At 35.2% G+C, this 22,524-nt stretch overlaps 1 long non-coding RNA gene across 2 annotated transcripts in view; it reads right to left on the reverse strand.

Annotated features, from left to right (window-relative positions):
- Window positions 1-766: 766 nt before the first annotated feature.
- Window positions 767-22,524, reverse strand: part of LOC122211156 — a 248,912-nt gene continuing 227,154 nt past the window's right edge. For both annotated transcript variants that reach the window (XR_006198524.1, XR_006198523.1), the window contains exon 3: window positions 767-1,094. This is a non-coding gene — a long non-coding RNA (uncharacterized LOC122211156). The remainder of the gene's footprint in view (window positions 1,095-22,524) is intronic.

Consider the following 22,524-nt stretch of genomic DNA (forward strand, 5'->3'; position numbering starts at 1 on the left):
ATCTAATAAAACCTATAGACCTAACTTCCTTAATAAAATGCAGGAGGTTTTCAAAAGAAATATGAATAAACAGTCATATCCACAATGTGAGATATACCATAAAACAACTGGCCTTGAGAGTTTAAAAAGTCAGTGTAATAGAAAAAAATAGTGAGCCCATTCTGAATTAAAAGGGAATACAGACCTATGACAATCAAACGAGGTAGGTGAAATCTGACTGGATCCTGGATAATAAAAATGAAGGAGGAAGGGAGGCAGGGAGGGATGAGGAAGAAACGAAGGAAGGAAAGGAAGAAGAGAAAGAGAGAAGGAAGGAGGAACAGCTACAAAACATTTTAGAGATTCATTACTTATTAAAAATAAAATAACATATCCATGATTCCCACCAGCCACCCCTTTTCCAATTATGAATAAATGTATAAGTGTACTGTGGAAAAAGCATTGATTTGGAGCCATGGGATGTTGGTTCCAGTCGTTATTATGTTTATGGATGATTTAAGGAAAGGCACTTACTCTATCTGACCATCAGTGACCTTCACTGGATTAGGTTGGATAATGTCTACTGAACCTGAAACTTGTACCTTCCTTGACGCTTCTTTCAGGAGAAACTTTGGGAAGCTTTCCTTTGACGCTTAATTTTGGTGAACTTCAAATGACAAATTTCCTGGGTTTTACGAGTTTACTGTTCCTGTGTAACGAAAGACCACAAATGGAGTAGCTTCTGTCAACACAAATTTATTACCTCAGAGGTTCTGTAGGTCACAAGTCTGGACATAGTGTGGCTGAGTTTCTCTGCTCAGGGTCTCATGAGCTGAAATCAAAATGTTGGCTTGAGTTATAGTTCTCATCTTGGCTCAGAATTGTCTTCCAAGTTCACTGGTTGTTGGCAGACTTCATTTCCTCACAAGTTTAGGACTGAGGCCCTGTTATCCTTCTAGCAGTTGTCTGGGGTTAGCTCTCAGCTCCTCCATGCTGCCTGTAGTTCTCTACCGTGTGGCCGCCAAAGGCAATTCACAACATGAATGTTTGCTTTCTTCTAGGACACCTGGAGCCCGTCACTGCTACCTCTTCGGCCACCTGCCTGGAAAAGACTGCTTTGAAAGGATTTATGTGATTAGCTCAGGCCCACTGAATTAATCTTTCTACCATAAGGTCAACTGATTAATTATATCTGCAAAATCCCTTCTGACCTATAACATATCCTAACCGTGGGAGTAAAATTCATCATATTCAAAAAATGTGGGGATTATTCAGGACATGTTCACCGGGAAACAAGTGAATCCTGAGGTCCTTCTTAGAATTCTGTTTTCCATGCCTATCTCAAATCCATTATATAAGAAAGTATAACGCATTCAATTGTCATAAGTATGTAGAAAGTATTTGGAAACATACGTAATTTTCTGTGGATATCATTAAAAATATTGAGTTAAACATATTTTTTATTTTGAAGTGGTAAAAACTAACTCAGCTTCTATAAAGACTTAAAACCCAAGAGTATCATAAGAGGAAATAAAATTATGACAAATACAGATCAACACATCAGATCAATAAAGTAATTTATTTGGAATCTTTGCAAAAGTACATTCTATCATATGTTAAGAGCAATGTCCTACCAGGTACAAAATGTTCAGATAAAAGAAAAAATAAACCACACCTTTTTAAAGATTTTAGGAATTGTTTAAAAGAATTCATGAATGTGAACGATCAATACAGGCAAAGGCATTCATTGTGATTAAAAAACAATTTAAATGATTACAGGGGCTTATGATTTAAAGACATATCCTCAAAGTGTTTGGTGAGTATTTTTTGCTATAGGCAAACATAGCATTTATTCAATTTAAAATTAAGGAGGGGAGTTCTGTTTATAAATGATAGGAGATGGGTGACAAAGACAAGGAGACAAACAAAATTTAGATGCAAAAGGGCATATAAAATATATCCATTTAACAAAAATGGAAAGCTGCTGTGCCAAGTGCTAGGGACACCTCTATAAGAAAAAAAAAAAAGAACGTTTTAGGAGAAAAGACAGACATTGGTCAAAACTTTAATGTTGAGTATTGTGAATGATAAAGTTTGGTATGCCTTCGTAGCATATAACACTGAAACTTATTTGAATAAATGATCACTGCAATTGGAACCAGGAAAATTGTATTTAAAAATAACTTTGTGTCCTTTTGTAATTATTTTTTACTCTACATTAAATTCAATGGTGAAGGTGAGGTGATATAATAATATGGAAACAAACTGTGTTCTTGATTTTAAAAAATAGTGAAATGTTAAATGAGATGTGTCTGGGTCTCATTTTCAGGGCTAGGCGACGATTGATAATACCATCAAATACAGTGATCCTCTATTTTAACATCAAACACATTTTGAGATTTTCATATTGGGCTTTTAAAGGAAAAGACAGAGATTAAAGCAGAGTGCAAACCTTTTTTAACTAGCTTGAAACAACTGAGCCCAACAGTTATAAAAGCATAGATGCTCAGAGTTAACGCACAGTTTAAAGACCCTCCATTCCCATCCCCCACACACAGAAAATCCAAGTGTCCTTCAACATGTGCTGAGATGTCATCAATCAAGGCACACTCTGCGTACCCTGCAGCAACATCCGAGTTCTACTTGAATGTTCTTTACATACTGTCCAAATTACTCTGTCTCTATGCTATGTCATTGATTCCACTTCTACCTCTTGTATTTCTGGTATCTCTTATTCTACCTAACAGACTATTGAATTTTTAAAAAAAATTTTTAGCATTTATCTATTTTTGAGACAGAGAGAGAGTTGACGGGGATCAAGAGAGGGAGACAGAGGATCCCCAGCAGGCTCTGCGCTGTAAGCACAGAGCCCGATGTGGGGGCTCGGATTCACAAACCTCGTGAGATCATGACCTGAGCCAAAACCAAGAGTCGGAGGCTTAACAGACTGAGCCACCCAGGCACCCCCTGACCATTGAATGTTTTTTAATTAGCTTCCTTTATTTTTTTTTTATTTATTTATTTTTGAGAGACAGAGAGAGACAGAGCATGAGTGGGGGAGGGGCAGAGAGTGAGGGAGACACAGAATCTGAAGCAGGCTCCAGATTCGACACAGGGCTTGAACTCACAAATTGTTGAGATCATGGCCTGAGCTGCAGTTGGACGCTTAAATGACTGAGCCACCCAGGCGCCCCTAGCTTCTTTTCTACATTATTTTTCTTTCCCAAAGTAAATATCCCATTTTCACCAGCAATCAGACATAATTTTTTGCTGTTAAATATTACCATGTTAGCTTTAGATCGCGGTTTTAGCATACAGAGATCTTTTGAAACACCATTATAATTGAACATTTTCTGCTTCTGTAAATTTGCTAAGAATATCTTTATAATATTATCCAATAAATCAATAGCAGTAAGACAATCACAAGGCAGACTCTGATGCACATCTTTGGATTACTGCTTTGCAACTGAAATCATTTCAACTATTAGCGTGCTTTTAGGACACTAGAATTATTCCAACTCTTCCAAAATGGAAATAATATTCAGCTTAATAAATGTCTTATTGAAGTCTAGATACCATATGCCTATTACTTCACTAATCTACTCCAATAGTTAAGCAAAATGAAGCTATTTAGATATGCTTTGTCATTGTTGTAGCACCTCAATGCCCTTTGATGCCGAGATCAAACATTGTTCTAAAACCCACTACAAATAGCTATCACAGACCCCTGTCCCCTTTGAGGCTAACATTGATTTAATCATTTTATCACAGAAAACATAGGTTTGGACATGCATCGTGGCAGTGAAGTAGCAAAATACTGAGGAAAAAAAAAAAGGCTTTGAGGTTGTAGCTAGCTAATTGATAAGAATGCAGATGAACTCTATCCTTTGCAAAATTCATCCAGTAACATGTCTCTTTAGAAAGCAGCCTTGTGCAAGGCTGGGGTTTTCTGATGCATAAAGATGTGCTCTAAAAATGCCACGGAGGTGGAACACTCATTGTGGTTGTCAATGGAACGTCCTGTTGGTAACCCCTGTGGAAATCACAAAGTTCCCAAGCACACTGAGTCATGAAGGTCACCCTGCATAAATCTGTCTACATTCATGAGTTGCTACTGCTAACTGCCACCAAGTCAAGCTCATGCCGTGCTGCTTAAATGGCAGACCTCATTGGATGAAATCCCAGCTACTACATTCTCAGTTCTTGTTATTTATCTTTAAGGCAGTACAGTGTCTACTGAGAAACATGCCCTTGAGCATTTGCATATCTGAAATGGCATTTGTTACTGTGCCTAAAATTTGAAAGAAGCATCTATTACTGGGGCATACACATTTCAAAGGAAAAATACTGGTTACAGCTCCTTCTATAGAGATATGACAGAGTTAGCACATTCTCGGTCTCTTGCAACAATGACAAATTGAAATAGCTAGGTAAAGAACTGTAGTTCTTCTATGCCCTGACAACTAAAGATGATAATTTTTATATCAAAATAATAATAGTTATCCTGTGGTATATGTTTTACATATTTCCCAGCTTAAAACTTCTTTGAAGCATTATTTATTTTTAAGACGTAATTATGGGGAAGATACTAATTTTCCCATTTTATATATAATGAAACACATTCAGAAAGGCTAAGATACTTGTTCAAGTCACACCATGAGGAGATGTATTTAAGATCTGCTCCAAATGCAATGCCTTTTCAATTATGGTTCTCTGAGTTTCAAGATTACAGATATGTAATTTGTATAATCACAAAAGCATTTTAAAATAACCCAATCATTTATATGCTATTGAATTATGTCCTTTACTTGTCAGGATATATTTTATTTTAACCATGCAATTATTAGGTACATATAATCGATCTGTGAATATCATTTCCTACCACATTAATCTAGGCTCTAGCTTTATTGTATCATTTGAGATATATTCTGTTATTGAAAAATCACTTGTAGAGTGCTTGGGTGGCTCAGTTGGTAGAGCATCCAACACTTGACCTCAGAGTCGTGAGTTCAATTCCCGCACTGGAGCTACTTCAAAACTTTTTTTTTTTTACATTTATTTATTTTGGAGAGACAGAGAGATACAGAGCATGAGCAGGGGAGGGGCAGAGAGAAAGAGGAAGACACAGAATCTGAAGCAGGCTCCAGGTTCTGAGAGGTCAGCACAGAACCCGACACGGGGCTTGAACCCACGAACTGCAAGATCATGACCTTAGCCAAAGTTGGATGCTTAACTGACTGAGCCACCCAGGTACCCCTGGAGCCACTTAAAAAAGAAAGAAAGGAAAGAAAGAAAGAAAGAAAGAAAGAAAGAAAGAAAGAAAGATCAATTGCAATATAGTGTTTAAATACTGATTGTCCAAACACGTCATGTTATAAATTAATATTATGTAAGTATTCAAATTGAATTCCTGAGTACTTCAGCCTGAAAAACTAAATTCATGACAATAAGAAAAACTCAGGCTAAAAAAAAAAATACTAGAATGTTAACAAAAACAAAACAAGAATGTGAAAGGCAAGAGAGAGGAAAGGACAAAAATTTAATCTGTAAATGATAGATGCCTCCAAAAAAGGGAATGCAGCAAATAAAATAGAATGTTCAAAGATAGAATGAAAAGAAAAGCACTTACTGAAAAAGGACCCAAATCTGCAGATCAAAAAGGCTTAATATTACATAATGGTTAAGAAATGAGATTTTGATGAGTTGTACTGAGTCCTGACTCATCTTGGCTTTGGGTAAGTTATTAAAATCCTCAAAGCTTCACTTTTCCCACATATAAACATCATGTTGTCCTGAGGATCAAATGAGATCACACTTGTAAATGGCTTAATGAAGTTTTTTGGCATATTAAAAGTGTTTAATACATATTTGTGCTCATCATTATGATGACGACAGTGATGATATTTAAGTTATGATAGACCTGCAGAAAATATTGATTTAAAATAATAAACATCTATTTTCTATTGAGATGTCTAACGTTGAAGAACTTTGTAAACATTCTGGCAGAAAAAAATAAAAACAAAAATAAAACACTGCATAATGGAAACTTTACTGGAAAGGAATTGTGGGTCTGAGAAATATTCAGCATGTTTATTTCTTTCTGTGAATCCAGACAAAAAGTCGTTTATATGAAATTTTACAACACATTCTAAATTAATGGAAACATTTATTCAATAAATGGTATATCCATTTGAAGAAAACATGAAATATATAATATCTCATTTTAGAAACATACATAAAATTCCAAATAGATTCAAACCACTAAAGTGTTTAAAGAAGATACAGGAGAATATTTCTGTAATACTGATGTGAAACGAAAAGATGGACTTAACTATGTATTAAAACTTCTCGTGGGAATGCCTGGGTGGCTCAGGCAGCTAAACATCTGACTCTTGATTTCAGCTCAGGCTGTGATCTCATGGTTTGTGAGTTCAAGCCCCATGTCAGGCTCTGTGTTGACAGCATGGAGCCTGCTTGGGATTCTCCTTCTCTCCCTCTCTCTCTGCCCCTCCCCTGCTCACATTCACTGTCTCTCTTTCATTCTCAAAATAAATAAACTAACTAAATAAATAAAACTTCTTGTGACAAAAAATACCATGACCAAAGTTAAAAGATAACAAACCAGACAAATACTGAATACAGCAAAGTGTACTTGTTACTACTACATAGAGTCTTTATTGGTCATTAAAATAAAAAGGGACAAAAGAAACACATTGGCAATTAACAAGTGAGGAAAAACAAACAGCAAACCTATTAGTCAACCTTAGCAGTAATTTAAAAATATGAAAAGTAAAATGAGTTTAGTCACCTGTCAGATTAGCAAAAGAAAAATTATTTGTAATGGCCAATGATGTTATGAGAAAAATAGCTAGTTTTGTTTTTTTTTCTTTTCAATAGATTTTATTTTTAGAGAAATTTTAGGTTCATAACAAAATTGGGCAGAAATTACAAGGTTTCCATATACCTTCTGCCCCTACCACACAGCTTTCCCCATTATGTCCATCCTGAAACACAGATGGTACATTTATTGTAACTGATGAACCTACATGGACATAACTTTATCAGCTAAATCAGTAGTTTACATTAAGGTTAACTCTTAGCATTTTATGGGTTTTGGCAAATATATAATGACATGTATCCATCATGATAGTACCATACAAAATTTCACTGCTCCAAAAATTACCTCTGCTCTGTTTATTCATGCCTCTCTATCCTCTAACTCCTAACAAAATTTAATCTGTTTATTGTGTTCATCATTTTGCATTTTCCAGAATGTCATATAGTTGGAACCATATACTATGTAGCCTTTTTACATTGGCTTCTTTAACTTAGCAATATTCATTTAAGGCTCTTTCATATATTTCATATGATAGGTCATTTCTTTATAGCATGGAATAATAGTCCACTGTCTGAATATATCACAGTTTATTTATCCATTCACCTATTGAAGGATGTTTGGGTTGTTCCAAATATTGGCAATTACTAACATAACTGCTAAAAATACAAAAAGTACTTTAATTTTCTCACTGTATATACATAAAGAAGTGTGTGTGTGTGTGCATGTGTGGGTCTATATATATATACATATATATATATATATATATATATATATATATAGAGAGAGAGAGAGAGAGAGAGAGAGAGAGAGAGAGAGAGGAAAACCTTGGTTTGCAAGCATAATTCATTCCAGAAATATGCTTATAATCCAAAGCACTTGTATATCAAAGCAAATTTCCCCATAAGAAATAATGGAAACTCAGATGATTCATTCCACAACCCAAAAATATTCATATAAAAATGCTTATAATACTATAATACAAAATAATAAAGAAAATACAAAATATAAAGAAAAATAAACAAATTAACCTTTACTTAAGAGGTCGGTGTACAAGGCCTTTGCCTTCTCGCACATAAAATTCTCACTCACAGTATCACATGCTAGTTGTTTCTCGTTTATCCAAACCAAATGCAACTTTTCTACATCTTCCACAACACGTGCCTGTTGCTTTGATATTCCTGTGACTCCTTTTGCTCCATCTAGCCCCCTTATTTATTCCTTCTTCTTTAATATTGAGCAAATGGTCAACGTAGACTTCTTATAAAATCTTGCAATTTCAGCCACTTGCATACCTTGTTCATACTTCTCAATGATTTCCTTCTTAACTTCTACCATAATCATCTCCTTCTTCTTACCACCTTTCTTTTCAACGTTTTTCTGCCTGAGGGCCATTGTATATATTCACGTGGATGTTGACTATAGTACAGTTATTAATAAACTCTTGTCATATACTGTATTTAATGTAACTGACAATAAGGCAACAGAGGAAAGGGTCTGTTTCTGCAAGCAGCCTGACCTAAATGAAGCAAATCATTTGTAAGCTTACCCTTGTAAGAAAAGCAAAGGACTGTCCACAGGTGCTTTGAAGTGACAAAAAATACACTAGTGCCAGTTGTGGGCACCTTCCAACGTTCTGAAAAATCACTGATTTCTGTCAAACACCATGGCCTAAGACTGAGCATCTGAGCATGGGAGACGATCACCCACAATCCCACAGCAAGAGAGAAAGAGAAGAAACATTGGTTCAGGTTGAGATCATGTGATGTTTGGCATCACATACTACTCGTATTGAGAGACATCATTTGTTTATCAAGTTAGAATTATTAGAAATGTTTGCTTGTGTTGTGGAACACTCGCAGAACAAGTTACTCACAACCCAAGGTTTTACTGCATTTATATCACATGCATCTGTCTTACCATTTGAATCATTTGCAGAAATCTTGACACTTTAAATATTTTAATTTGTAGGTCTTAATAACCAGGACATTCTCTACATAACCAAAGTACATAAATGCATTATCCCCTCAAGAAATTGAGTATTGTACTACTTACTCAATTACATAATATAAATTTTTTATTTACATATCACAAACGGTCTCCTAATTATGTCATAAGTGCTTTTCTGTTTCTGGATACAAGATTCAATCAAGGATTACACAATTCAATTTAGTTGCCATGCCTCTTTAAACTAAAACAGTCTCCCAGAACCCATGTTTGTTTTTATTTTCTTCCCAACACTGACATTTTAAAAAATCTAGGCTACTGGGTTTGCAAATGTTTCTTAACTTGGATTTGCTTGTTTTTTTCATCACTGCGGGCAACATTACCACATATGTGATACTGTGCCTTCTCAGTGCTTGTCAGTAGGACCATGGTATCAGTTTAAGACAGGATTGGTGATATTAAAATTTAATCATTTGGGGAGTCTGTAGATTTGTCTAGTATAAAGAAACTTTTTTTATCTTATCCTCCTACAACAAACAAGCAGTCTGTGGGGCAATATTGAGACTATGGAAATAATTTGCTCCGTAACAATTGTTCACCCAATAATTCCTGTATCCATGAAGATCATCTAAATTAATTATTTCAATGGGAAATAATTATAATGTGACTTATTTCTATCATTCCTTCTTCATTTATTAATTTTTACTTTATGTAAAAGGGTTTTCTTTTCTGCCAGCCCTCAACACTACTATAGTACTATTACTGAATTATAGATTCTTTTACATTCATTGTGTTATATATAAAACACTGTTATTAATCTTTTTGATGCTCAAATTGTCAGTATTTGGACAGTGAGAGCCATTTAATCTTTCTGCTTAATTACTTTATGATGAAAATACTGCAGTTAGAGTACTAAAGAGAGTAATAGAATTATTCCTAAAGTACTTTTAAATTGCACCATTTTTTAAAAAATCACACACGTATAATAAATTAAATATTATTTGCTATTCTGGGCCAAAATTGTGACAGTGTGATTTGCTGGAATATGGAGATTCATGGTACCATTTTTTCCAATCTGTAAGATGTGACCTGGGGGAAGCGGATGCTAAAGAAGGGTTTTAGCAATGTCAGTGTGGTCTCTCCAGCAAGACAAGATTGAGAAGGACCACAGTCATTTATCCTTTTTGCCAGGTAATAGCTGCTTTAAATGAATTGCTGCAATATTGCAAGTATATGTTACATATCCCATTCCTTATTTCAGACAATAGAGAAGCAAGTATACCAGGTACATTAATATAACAAATTGCAGGTAGAGGATATTAGGTGTGTGTTATGAAGCCACAAAGGAAATACTTTTTCTACAGTTTAGAAATGTAATCTATGGATAGTAAGAAAAAGGTTATATAACAGTATTTTTGTGTTTTCATACAGAATTTTGCAATTGAGAATGGAAAGGGGAGACCAGATCTTGTAATAATTAGAAAAGAATGGCAAAAAAAAAAATAAACAAAAGCTAATTCCAAAATTTTGAGCCTGGAAAATTAAAATAATCTATCCAACATTTTGAAGTGATCACTTACTGTGTATTAGACACTTTACTAGGTGTTGGACAATGTTTCAATGAGTAGGATACAAAAATTACCTTAGAAGAGCTCAGTGTCTAAAGAAAGACAACAAAGGTTAACACTAACTTTAAAAGAATATGGTTAGTACTTAAATAAATACATATACAACACTGAATGAGCATACAGAGAAGGTAACTAACTATATCTGAAGGGGGGATGGGGTAAGCAAAAAATAGTAAAATAAAATCAGAAAACATGACATTTATGTCTTCAAAGATGTTTCTGATTTGCCACATAAAGGGGACATTCTACATAGAGTAAAATAAGAGTATCAATTGACTGCATAGAAAGATTAGATGATTAGATAGATAGAGATAGATAAAAATTAAGAGAGGGAAAATAAATGAATAATAATTTTGTTTAATGGAAACAAAGAATACCTAGGAAAAAGGCTGGAAAGGTATTTTTTTTACCAGAACTTTTTACCAGGAAATGATGCTTAATAAAAAGCAAAAAAACAGCCTTTGCAGTGGAACAGGTGATCAATGAAGAGGGTCTGTTCAATACAGCAGTAGTTTAAGAGATTGATTCAACAAGATATGTAAAACAGTTCACTTTAATCACCATTTATTGAGAACCAGACACGAAGTACTTGGAGTTCAAAGAGCACTATTATTAATAAAATTACTCCAGATAATAGTCACTATCAAGTACTGATGCACTATGTGAGGCATTTTGAGTGCACAAAATGTAATCCTTATAACAACCCTGTTCTATGGGGAGAGTGCACATCTTCACTGTGTAATGAAATGAATGTGTAATGTAATGAAAACTGAGGGCACAGTCTAGGAACTGCCAGGAGTAAATGAGAAATCCAAGAAAGAGAGAGAAAGAGGAGGGGAGAGGAGGGGAGAAGAGAGAGAGAGGGGGGAGGGCTAAATCTTATAGTAGGAATGAAAAAATTACAAAAAACATCAAGGAACTATCTATCAGCTATAGAATTGGTATGGTCCTTTTGGAAAAAAAAAAAAGTTAAGGGGCACCTGGGTGGCTCAGTTGGTTAAGCGTCCAACTTCAGCTTAGGTCATGAGCTCATGGCTCGTGAGTTCAAGCCCTGCATCGGACTCTGTGCTGACAGCTCAGGGCCTGGAACCTGTTTCATATTCTGTGTCTCCCTCTGTCTCTGCCCCTCCCCTGCTCATGCTCTGTTTCTCTCTCTCTCAAAAATAAATAAACATTAAAAAATTTTAAGAAAGAAAGAAAAAGTTGAGAAAAATCTCTGATTACTATAGATGATATTTTGTTTTCCTTATTAATACTAAAAATGAAATTTCAGGAAACTATCAATAATCATTAAAGAAAATTATTGTATTGAGAGATCTACCTATACTCCTTAAAAACATGTATTCTTATATTAGTTTGCATTCTTTCCCATTTAGATTGTTGATTCCTTCAGAGTCCACTGAATGAATTAGATTATATAAAATACACATAAGAAATGGTTAATAATATTTCCAAGAGTGATAGAACATATTAGTAAAAATAGAAGTTCCTAAATTTGAACAAGAAGTACAGTTACAAGTTCTACATCACAGGGAAGATGGTTAGTAGGGTATAAAATAAGCATTTTTTTAGTGTTTATTTTATTTATTTTGACAGAGAAAGAGAGAGAGAGCAGGGGAGGGGCAGAGAGAGAGGAAGAGAGAGCACCCAAGCAGGCTCCAGACTATCAGTGCAGAGCTGAAATCAAGTGTCAGATGCTTAGCTGACTGAGCCACCCAGTCGCCCCTAAAATAGACACTTTTAAAAGCTTTCCTATATTCAGAATTCTATGTATAAACCTTGCCCTAAGATTTAAAGAAGAAGAAGAAGAAGAAGAAGAAGAAGAAGAAGAAGAAGAAGAAAGGAAAACACTGAGCCATAAAGAGATTAGTACTCATATAAAAATAAATATTGTTTATTAATTCTTAAAAACTGACAGTCTAGTTCAAATGGTAGTCAAGAACATGACAGCCTTGAGATGGAAAGGTGGGTACATAACGTTGCTGTCCAACCTAGTATTTGTCTTCTTGGAAGTGAGGTAGAGCCGAGCTGCTGCCAAATTAAAATAAAATAAACTGTGAAATGGGTAAATGGATTTTTAGGCCCTACCACTAGACTTCAGCTATGACTCATTATCATTTGGTACCAAAACAATTATGCATACGTTTAAGTGCAGGTAGAAATAATTCTACTGTATATGATGTACCACACTAAACTCTGTGATTTTCACTCAGTCTTACATTTACTGCAACGTGGTCATTCAGTTACATAGACATGTTTTCACAAGCAAAAAAAAAAAATGTAGAAAACATCACTGTCGATATATTTCAATTTCCAAACAAATGTCTTTTAACAAGGAAAGAGATGATTAAAATGTTGGCACATTCAAGTATTACAACTGAAATAGATATTGGTACATTTTAGATATGTCACTGTCAAGATATTTGGGGTTTCAATACATGATCATAAATTATAATTAGATTTTCTCATGTTTTTACCTTTAGCGAATTGTAGAAAAATAGTGCAGACATTTAAAAGACAGGCATTTATGTTCATGCATGGTGCTCATAAAGGGAGTCCCTTTGACTATATTTGAGATTTCAACTGTCCAGCCACCAAAATCCATTCCATATGCCAACAATAATATCTTCAAAATTTCATAGCATGAAGTCATTTTCAAATTCTCCACAATGGAGTGTAATAATCTGCTAAACATTGCCAAATACTATGAAGACAAAAATGATTTTTGATTTATATGGCATAAAATGATGTTGCAAACATATTTTAATATTCTAGATATATGTTACAAAACATATTTAAAACTATGAATCCAAAATGTTACTTTGTTGTTGTTTGCGAAATATTGTCCCCCGTTATACCATAACATCTATTACGTACTCCATCTTTTGAGCTCTTTCACCAGCACGTAATTCAATATTCCTTCCAATGAACATGACTACTGTATCTGTCAGCTCAGTACATCCAGAAATTTTCATAAATCAGGGAGTACTTTATTTATTTTTTATTATTTTATTTTTTAAAGACTTTTTTAAAGTATTTTTTTTAATTTTATTTTTTTAGGGGGAGGAGCAGAGAGAAAGGGAGACGTAGAATCCGAAGCAGGCTCCAGGCTCTGAGCTGTCACCACAGAGCCTGACGCAGGGCTCAAACTTATGAACACAAGACCATGACCTGAGCCGAAGTCGGATGCTTAACTGACTGAGCCACCCAGGCGCCCATTAAATAGTTTTTTTTTTTTTTAAGTTTATTTTGAGAGGGAGAGAGAGAGGGAGAGAGAGAGAGAAAGAGAGAGAACAGCAGGGGAGGGGCAGGGAAAGAGGGAGAGAGAGAATCCCAAGCAGTCTCTGCTCTGACAGCAGATCTCACCAACTGAGAAGATCATGACCTGAGTTGAAAACAAGAGTCAGATGACTAACCAACCGAGCCACCCAGGCACCCCAGTCAGGGAATATTTTAGATCATAGCCACAGAAACAAAAGTGCTACACACTTAAGTATATTTCAACTTACTATAGTATGGCAGTGTTTCACTTTATAAAATGTTTATAGCACATACTAGTCTTACAATAAGTTAATCGGATAGATAGTACAGGAATCTCCAGTCTTGTTTTATAGATGAGGAAATTTAAAACCAAATGATCAACTGACTTCTTCAAGGTCACACAACAAAATAGTGCAAGGATCAAATCAGGTCTCCTGACAACACTGGGTTCGTTCTATCACACTACAGAAACAATACATCTCATTCTCTACTAGAGTTAGTGTTTCAGAAAAGGCCTCAGCACTTTCTTAAAATTGGTTTAGTAAACAAAGTGCATCAGTGATGGCGATTTTAAAAAAGAGAAAGGGTTATTGTCATCTTAAAACAAAGTCTAGTTTGCCAGATTTCTATGTTAATTTCTGTTACCAACCTGATTATACCAACATTTAATGCCTACCTGCAGACATGGAATATACATTAGTACAGCATCATTGTGTACCATCGCTCTTGTGTACAGAATAATAAAGGAACAGTACGACTCAGCAGGTTAAGCAATGAGCTAGAAACTTCAGGCTCTGTGAATTCTAATCTCCAGTACCTTGGTGACTCCTGATAGCTAAAACATAAGAATTCAACTGGTTAAATCTCATCTGTAGTTAAATTGAGTCCATTTGGTTCAGGAAAAAGGCTATAGTTTGGGTAATAATTTTTTTTGAATGTTCTTCCTCCCTCTTGTATTCTCTAGACAACAACTAACCTACTGATGACCTAAGAATCCCCTGTTGCGAGATGATTACAGTTAAAATTCCCCAACAGGAATGCCAATATAAAAAAGGGTTGTGTGTGACAAAGCTGTATCTATCCCCAGCAGATGGCCCATAGTAACAGTGCTCTGGTGATCTGATCGATTCCTATTATAAATAATTTTGGAAAACAAATGCTTTCTCTACATGCAGAGTTCTAAAACCATTCCCGTAAGCAAAGTTAGGATAATTTGCTCTTTGCGTTCTTACTCCTTCCTAACGCGCTACAGCTGCTACAAAGAAAGTAACCACCCTTTGCCCTCTCCCAATTAAAAAAAACAAACAAACAAAACAAGCAAACAAAACCCCTCTCTTTCCAACCTCTACTTAACATAACTCATAAAAATATCGGATCATTTAGATGAGAAACAGACAGAATGATGCGCAGGGAAAGAAAATGGAGGCAATATTCCAAAACCTCATATTTGGGGAAAGGACTGGTGGAAGCAGAGATTGGAGATAAAATTAAAAGCTAGATTTCAGAGATGCCTACTTCAGCAGAGGGGACAGAAGTAGGAGAGGTTAAGGCGAAAATGAGTAAATGGACAAGCAGTGAGTTGAAACACTCATGAGAATCCCCATCCCTCCCTCCCTCTGATTCTAAATCAAAGCAAAGAGGACTGGGGTTAAAAACTCAGTGATAATTCACACTAGGATGATGTGTGTCATTTTGTGATATTTATCTTCCTTTGAAGCCTGCTTAATTTTTTAATGAGGCTGTACAAATTTAAATGAACAATAGTTTTTATTTTTAATTGGTGAAAAAATGTATTTTTTTTTAATTTTTGTATTTCATCTGTATATCCTGCATTTATCACTAAGTCTAACATTCTTTCTAGAAGGTGAGCAGGCTGTGTGCATGATCAAACAGATATTCAATAAGGGCTGGTCAGAATGCTTCTATTCAAGAAAAAATACATGGATTTAGTCATTATTATTTCTCCTCCTTTCCTTTCTTCTTTCTTTTAGTGATTCAAGAAACATTTATTATGTGTATAAGTGTCAGTGTCTTGGGTTTAAATATAAGATGCTGATGGTTCCTTCATTTTCCTCTGTACCTAGCTAGCAGTTTTATCCAGAGAAACTGAGGAATGAACCAAAATCCGTGATTAGGCTTTGCGTCTCTCCACCAACACTTATGAATATTATCTCTGATAGCTTCTTAGTGTTGCAAAGCAATTAAAGGAATTCTCCCAACCCACCATGGGAAAAGAAATGTTAGTGCCTTTCTGGACACACAGGCAGAAGAGCCAAACTATGAGGTGCCTTAGTTTCCAATGATAACTTGAAATGCAAATTTCTATGTAAGATCTATGGCCTCATCAATGATGATGCTATATACTGAAGTGGTTTGCTAAAATTTTTATATACCCAATTTTGCAAAGTTTTGACATAAGAAGTGATAGCCTTAAATCTATATTATCAGGACCAGCTCTCAGACTTGCCACATATGTGGGGCACTTGTCCATCCCATCCATAATCCTCCCCTGTGTACTATGAGCATCTTAAAATTATATAACTGATATACAAAATAGTGTGTAGGCACTATTTTATACCAAACCCTCACTTAATATTTTATCAATAGCCAACATAATTTTGAAATTTTACAGAGAAGTTATCTCATATGTAGCCTCTGAATTATGGAAATAATATCCCAATTTATTATACCCAGTGATTCAGACATGTGAAAATATTTTCATAGACCTCTTGAACTAGAAGTATTAGAATCACAAACTTTGCAGGTACTAAAATTGAGGAGAGAAAAGACTCTGAGGATCAATGATCAGCTTCCACATATTTCTCTCACACATTTAACGCAGTGCTGAATAGTGAATATTCACAAGTTCTCCAAACATAGTCAAATAATGCTTAGTGCGGGGGGCAGGTGGGACAGATATACAAAGTGTAAATATTAATGAACGTCATTGTAAACTTTTAAAAATGCCACAGGTGGAAAAAGAGGTTCCTATTTAAAAATATAATAATAATGAGGCCAATTTTAGGGTAATGATAGTTAAGTTGAGATTTTCAAGTTGAGTAGGAATTAGTGCAGGGTGATTATGGGCTGGAGGGAGGATACAGGGTTGAGAAGGATTCTTTCCTGTTGGAGAGAAAGGCCTATGCAAATGTCCTGATAGGTCATAGCAGCTGGTGCATTAGAAAAACTGAAAGTAGACTGTTTCAGCTTTGAACAACTGGGGAAATAGTGTGAAAAGAATTTGAATTGCGAAGCAGAAGCCAAATTACACAAATTAACATGAAGGCCATGTTAAAGAGTCACATTTAAAAAATTCCAATTACTAAGAAATTTTGGTACTAAGAGGACACTAAGAGTGTCCAATAAAGCTTCCTTATAGACACTGAAGGAAAGGAGTTACATTTTTTTCTCTCCAGCCAGTGTCAAATAACGTTTTCTCTTTATGAGTATGCTACAAGGAAATACAACAATTGCAACCACTGGTTTTTAAATCGAGGAAACGTATCACCTTTATCAGAACACAATAAACACCATACACCATAGTGTAGTGTCAGGAACACTACACACAGTAGCCAAAGATAAGATCGGTTGTTCTCAGCTGTGGGCAATTTTGCCCCTCAGAGAACATTTGGCAGTGTCTGGAGATAGCTTTGGTTGTCAAACTTCGGGAGAAGGGGTTGCTACTCACTACAGGGTAGAAGCCAAAGATGTTGCTAAACATCATACAGTGCATAGGTCCCCACAACAAAGAACTTTAAGTCCAGAATGTCAATAGTACCGAGGTTGAGAAACTGCTGTTGATCAGCAGCACTGTCACTGGAGTACTGGTGTCTTCCCACACACTCCCTCTTCTGTAAACATTTCATGGTTATTAGTGACCACGAGTGGATCCAAGGTTGAGGACATCTTGGACCCTTCCATGGTGAGGTAGACATGGCTGTATAATGCAAAGCAATTTTAGGCTTGAATCAGCTATACTGCTGGTGCCAAAATTAAACTCTGATAATTAAAATGGCTAAAGGAGAGTCATAACATATAGTATAAGCAATACCAATGTTTGCAGGGACTAAGAATGAAATAAGCTGGAGTTCAGGGACCAAGGGAATTCTTAGGTTGGCTGCATCAAATTAGGTAGTGATTGGCTGGCCTTATGCTGATGAACGTGATATACTGAAAAGATGGAATTAGATTTACCATTCAATGAAAAGTGTTTAGAACTCTGTGTGTCTGCATGCATGAGTGTGTGGGGGGTTTAAATATTTGCAATAAAGCACACTTTGGGAACTGCCAACTACTCTATGGTCTTTAATCTAAAATACGTTTTGTAAGCTAGCAGATTAAAAGTATTTGTTTTCATTTTATAAATGACAGTTTGAAAGGTTATATACTCTATTGTGTGTCCAGATCGTGATAACTTGAAATGCAAATTCCAATGTAAGATCTATTGCAGTAGTAAAGGAAACAAGGACTATAACAAAGTGATCACAAGGTTTTCTGTAGCGTATGGAAAGGACATTTCAATTCTATAAGGTGATAAGAACTTGTCACAGAAACTGTGCTTCCGGGTTTCTCTTAGTCACAGTCAAAACTAGTTTATAAAGACTTAAACCAAGTAGTGAGAAAATACACCTAAAATATCAAACTCAGAGCCAAAATCTCAATCTATTTCTATAGGAAACATGTTAAAAGAAGCAGTCTTACCAGGATGGCAAATTCAGGCTGCTTAAAGGTTGAAAAGATTTTAACATGCACTAGAAATTTTTCTGAGTAATAATTATTTCTTCATCACTGAACTTAAGGAAAAAAATGCTAATTTTTAAAAATTGTTCCTTCTCCATAAAAAATGAAACAAATAGACAAGTGTTGGCTTGAAAACTCAGGAGCTTCCCAGGTGAAATCTGAAATGACCGCAGTATATGGAAGGCAAGGAGAGACTGATGAAAAGAAGCAGACCACTCCAGATAGGTAGGTGGCCAAGTTCAGTAAGCAAAGGAACTTAAATACTAGGCTTGTCTTGGGCAGTACCAGAAGGGGTAATCTCCATGCCTGCCTGCCAGAATCTTAAAAGTTTATATAAAGGCCTTGACTGGGTCCAGTCACATATACTGACCAGGTTATTTCAACAACACAAAGCTGTGACCTTGAAAACAGCTCCCACTGTGGGAAAGGTGAATGGAACGCACATTCCAAGGACAAAGGTGAGGATGAAGATCCATGGATTGCCCGGAGCCAGCTCTCAGATCAACCAGTGGTCACATCCTCTCATGACTGCCTCCAACAAAGAGATGTGTTTTTTTTTATATACTGAAGGTTGACATTAAACTGAAATAATTCATAGAAACTGAAAATATAATAACCGACTTGAAAAATAATTCAATAGAGGTTTTCTTCCCAAATAATTTTAGAACTAAAATAGTGATTACAATTAACTATTTGTTACCATTTAAACTGCTGAAAAATGTGATTTACATCCAAATTAGTTATTGTACATTTTAAAGGCATATTACAAAAAATTAAACATTAAAAATAAAACTCAATGTTACATATGTTTATTTATGAATAATTAGTATCTCTAAATGACCAAGTTACGGCCTCTCTAAAAATGTTTTCATAATTATGTGATGTGAGAGTAAAACAAAAACTTAAAATAGAAACTTCACTAACTTGAAACAATTAATTATTTATAGATCTTAGTATCTTTGAACTTTCCTTCACCCACAATATCTTTTTTTCCCCATAATATCTTTATAAAATATTGGTCTCAGCACTTCTCTAGCATCTATTGGTTAAATGTTCAATTACTGTCATGTGATAATACCTTGACTTCTTTCCTGTCTGTTTCATTAGGTTGATTGTTTCTATGAGGGATGGGGCCCACTACTCATGTTGGCTTCCAAAGACTGATTATAGTTAGTGATTAATACACGTTGGCTGACTACACATCTTATTCTGATAGATACTTCATTTTGCTATTCTGAACCTACTCATCTCCTGTTTGTATCCTGCTATTTATGAACTGTATCTATAGGCACCTTTGTTTTCTGACTTATGTTTGGGTTTGGACAATAGGAGACAACAGCAGGTGACTGAAGGGCACGAAGAAAGTGAGGTCAGGGTATTTCTTCCTCTGGCTCCCTACCTGTCAAAGAAACCTTCTCCTGTGTATTTGCTCCCCTCATATGGCTATTGTTTCTGGGATATATAAACCATTTCATTTCCACTAGCTTTTGTATTACCCATGATGGGTTGGTGCATTTGCCTTATATTTTTCTAAGGAAGCAGAATCTGGAGAGCTGTGAATAATTCCCATTCTTAACCAATGTAGAATTACAGTAAAAGTCATCTGGTAAGCATATAATTATATGCTTTCTCAAGGACTAATGAGGTGGAAGTTTTAGCAACATACATTCAACTAATATTGAAAGTCAGTTTTAGTTAAAGACTAATATTAAATTAAATTTTGTCATCCCTGCACTTCTACATGAAAAAGAGAAATTTCGGGTTTTGACTGTGGTGTGCTCTGATAGCCCTCGAGTTCCTCCTTTATTTTCTGGTAAGAAAAAGGCAAATTATAATGAGACCAGTTTACACTAAGTTTAAGAAATTAAATCATAACTGCCCATACATGTCCTCATGCAGATGATACTTTGTCCTAATTAACTGAAAACTAGATTTGTTTTCTTTCACATAAGTCGTTTTTTTTCTTTTCTTTTTTCTTTTCTTTTCTTTTTTCTTTTCTTTTCTTTTCCTTCTTCCTTTCTTTACTTCTCATTCTTCCTTCCTTTTCTTTCTTTCTTTCTTTCTTTCTTTCTTTCTTTCTTTCTTTCTTTCTTTCTTTCCTTCTTTCTTTCTTTCTTTCACTAGGCTTCATGCCCAGTGTGGAGCCCAACATGAGGCTTGAACTCAAGACCCTGAGATCAAGAACTGAGCTGAGATCAAGAGTCACACACTCAACTGACTGAGTCACCCAGGTGCCCCTAACTTTCCACATAAGTCTAATAATTTCCCATCATATAAAGGATCAAGAATTTTAGATAATAATGATAATACATCAAATACATACACATTTCATATCATAAGTGAATTGAGCACAATTTTTAAGCTCTGATTTTAACAGAATCATGAGTTTTTGAATAATATTTTTTTAGTACTCATCAATCTGAGAAGTGGTCAGCACTAGGGAAGTCTGATTAATACTTTTCTATTCTTTATTATGCTGCCGTAAAATCAGATTTAGAATTGACTGGACTAGAATGCTAAACTCTTTGCTCTCCAGATGGCAGTCAGGTAACATTAGGTCAATTAATGCACCTCTTCCCACCCACAATTTTCTCATCAATAAAATGAAAATAAACATGATTATCTCACAAATATGTTATAAGGAATATTTGAAATGATGTATATAAAATGCTCAGAGCAGTTACTGGCACAAATAAGTAGTCCAAACAATGATAATGATCATTATTATTATTATTTTTGGTTTCTATAGGGGTTTCTACACCATGCCAGAGATCAGCTGATTATTTTTTTTCTCCAGATATGGCACTTTGTTCACAGCTACAGAGATAGCTCTCCTTAGGCTTTCACTTTCCCTGGATCTTGCCAATTTAGAACAAAACTAAAACCAAAGGTGTATAAGAAGGCATCCTGCAGAAACCTCTTTCTAAGTTTTTTTAGGGTCATAGGTTCTATGAACTTTAAATTTTTTTCAATATTCTTTTTTCATTTAAATTCGTTAGTTAACATATAGTGTAGTATCAGTTTCACGAGTAGAACTCAGTGATTTATCACTTACATATAACACTCAGTGCTCATCACAACAAATGCTTCCTAAAACCCACCACCCATTTAGCCCATCCCCCAATCCACCTCCATTCCAGCAATCCTCAGTGGGTTCTCTGTATTTAAGGGTCACTTATGCTTTGCTTCCCTCTTTGCTTTTATCTTATTTTTCCTTCTTTTCCCCTATGTTCATCTGTTTTGTTTCTTAAATTCCACATATCAGTGAAATCATATGGTATTTGTCTTTCTCTGACTTATTTTGTTTAGCATAATACACTCTAATTCCATCCATGTTGTGGCAAATGGAAATATTTCATTCTTTTTGATCACTAATATTCCATTGTATATATATATATACCACATCTTCTTTATCAATTCACCAATCAAAGGACATTTGGGTTCCTTCCATAATTTGGCTTGTTGAAAGTGCTGCTATAAACATTGGGGTTCATGAGCCCTTTTGAACTAGCATTTTTATACCCTTTGGATAAATACCTAGTAGTGCAACTGCTGGGTCATAGGGTAATTATATTTTTAATTTTTTGAGGAACCTCCCCCACTGTTTTCCAGAGTGGTTGCACCAGTTTTCATTCCCACCAGCAGTACAACAGTGTCCCCCTTTCTTCACTTCCTCGCCAGTATCTGTTGTTTCCTGAGTTGTTAATTCTAGGCATTCTGACTGGTGTGAGGTGGTATCTCATTGTGGTTTTGATTTGTATTTTTCTGATGGTGAATGAGGTTGAGCATCTTTTCATGTGTTTGTTAGCCATCTGTATTTCTTTGGAAAAGTGTCTATTCATGTCTTCTTCCCATTTTCCTTTGAATATCTACTTTATGTTTTCTGTTTGAAAATGTGCATTAAGCCCCCCTATTCTAAAAGTTCTAGCTAAAGTGGGAACAAGCTAATTTTTTAAAGCATTAACTAATAAAGGCAAAAGGATAGAGAAAAAAAGAAACCAACAAAAAAATTTTCAAAGGCAGTAAGTAGATGGAGGGGTACTAACTCACTAATTTTATCAGAGGAAGCAGATTCCATATTTAGCAGTAGTGAAAGCCAAGAAATTACCAAGGTTATGTTGAAGAGTCCCCAAA

This window comes from Panthera leo, chromosome F2 (genome assembly GCF_018350215.1).
Source record: "Panthera leo isolate Ple1 chromosome F2, P.leo_Ple1_pat1.1, whole genome shotgun sequence".
In the NCBI taxonomy this organism is placed as follows: domain Eukaryota; kingdom Metazoa; phylum Chordata; class Mammalia; order Carnivora; family Felidae; genus Panthera; species Panthera leo.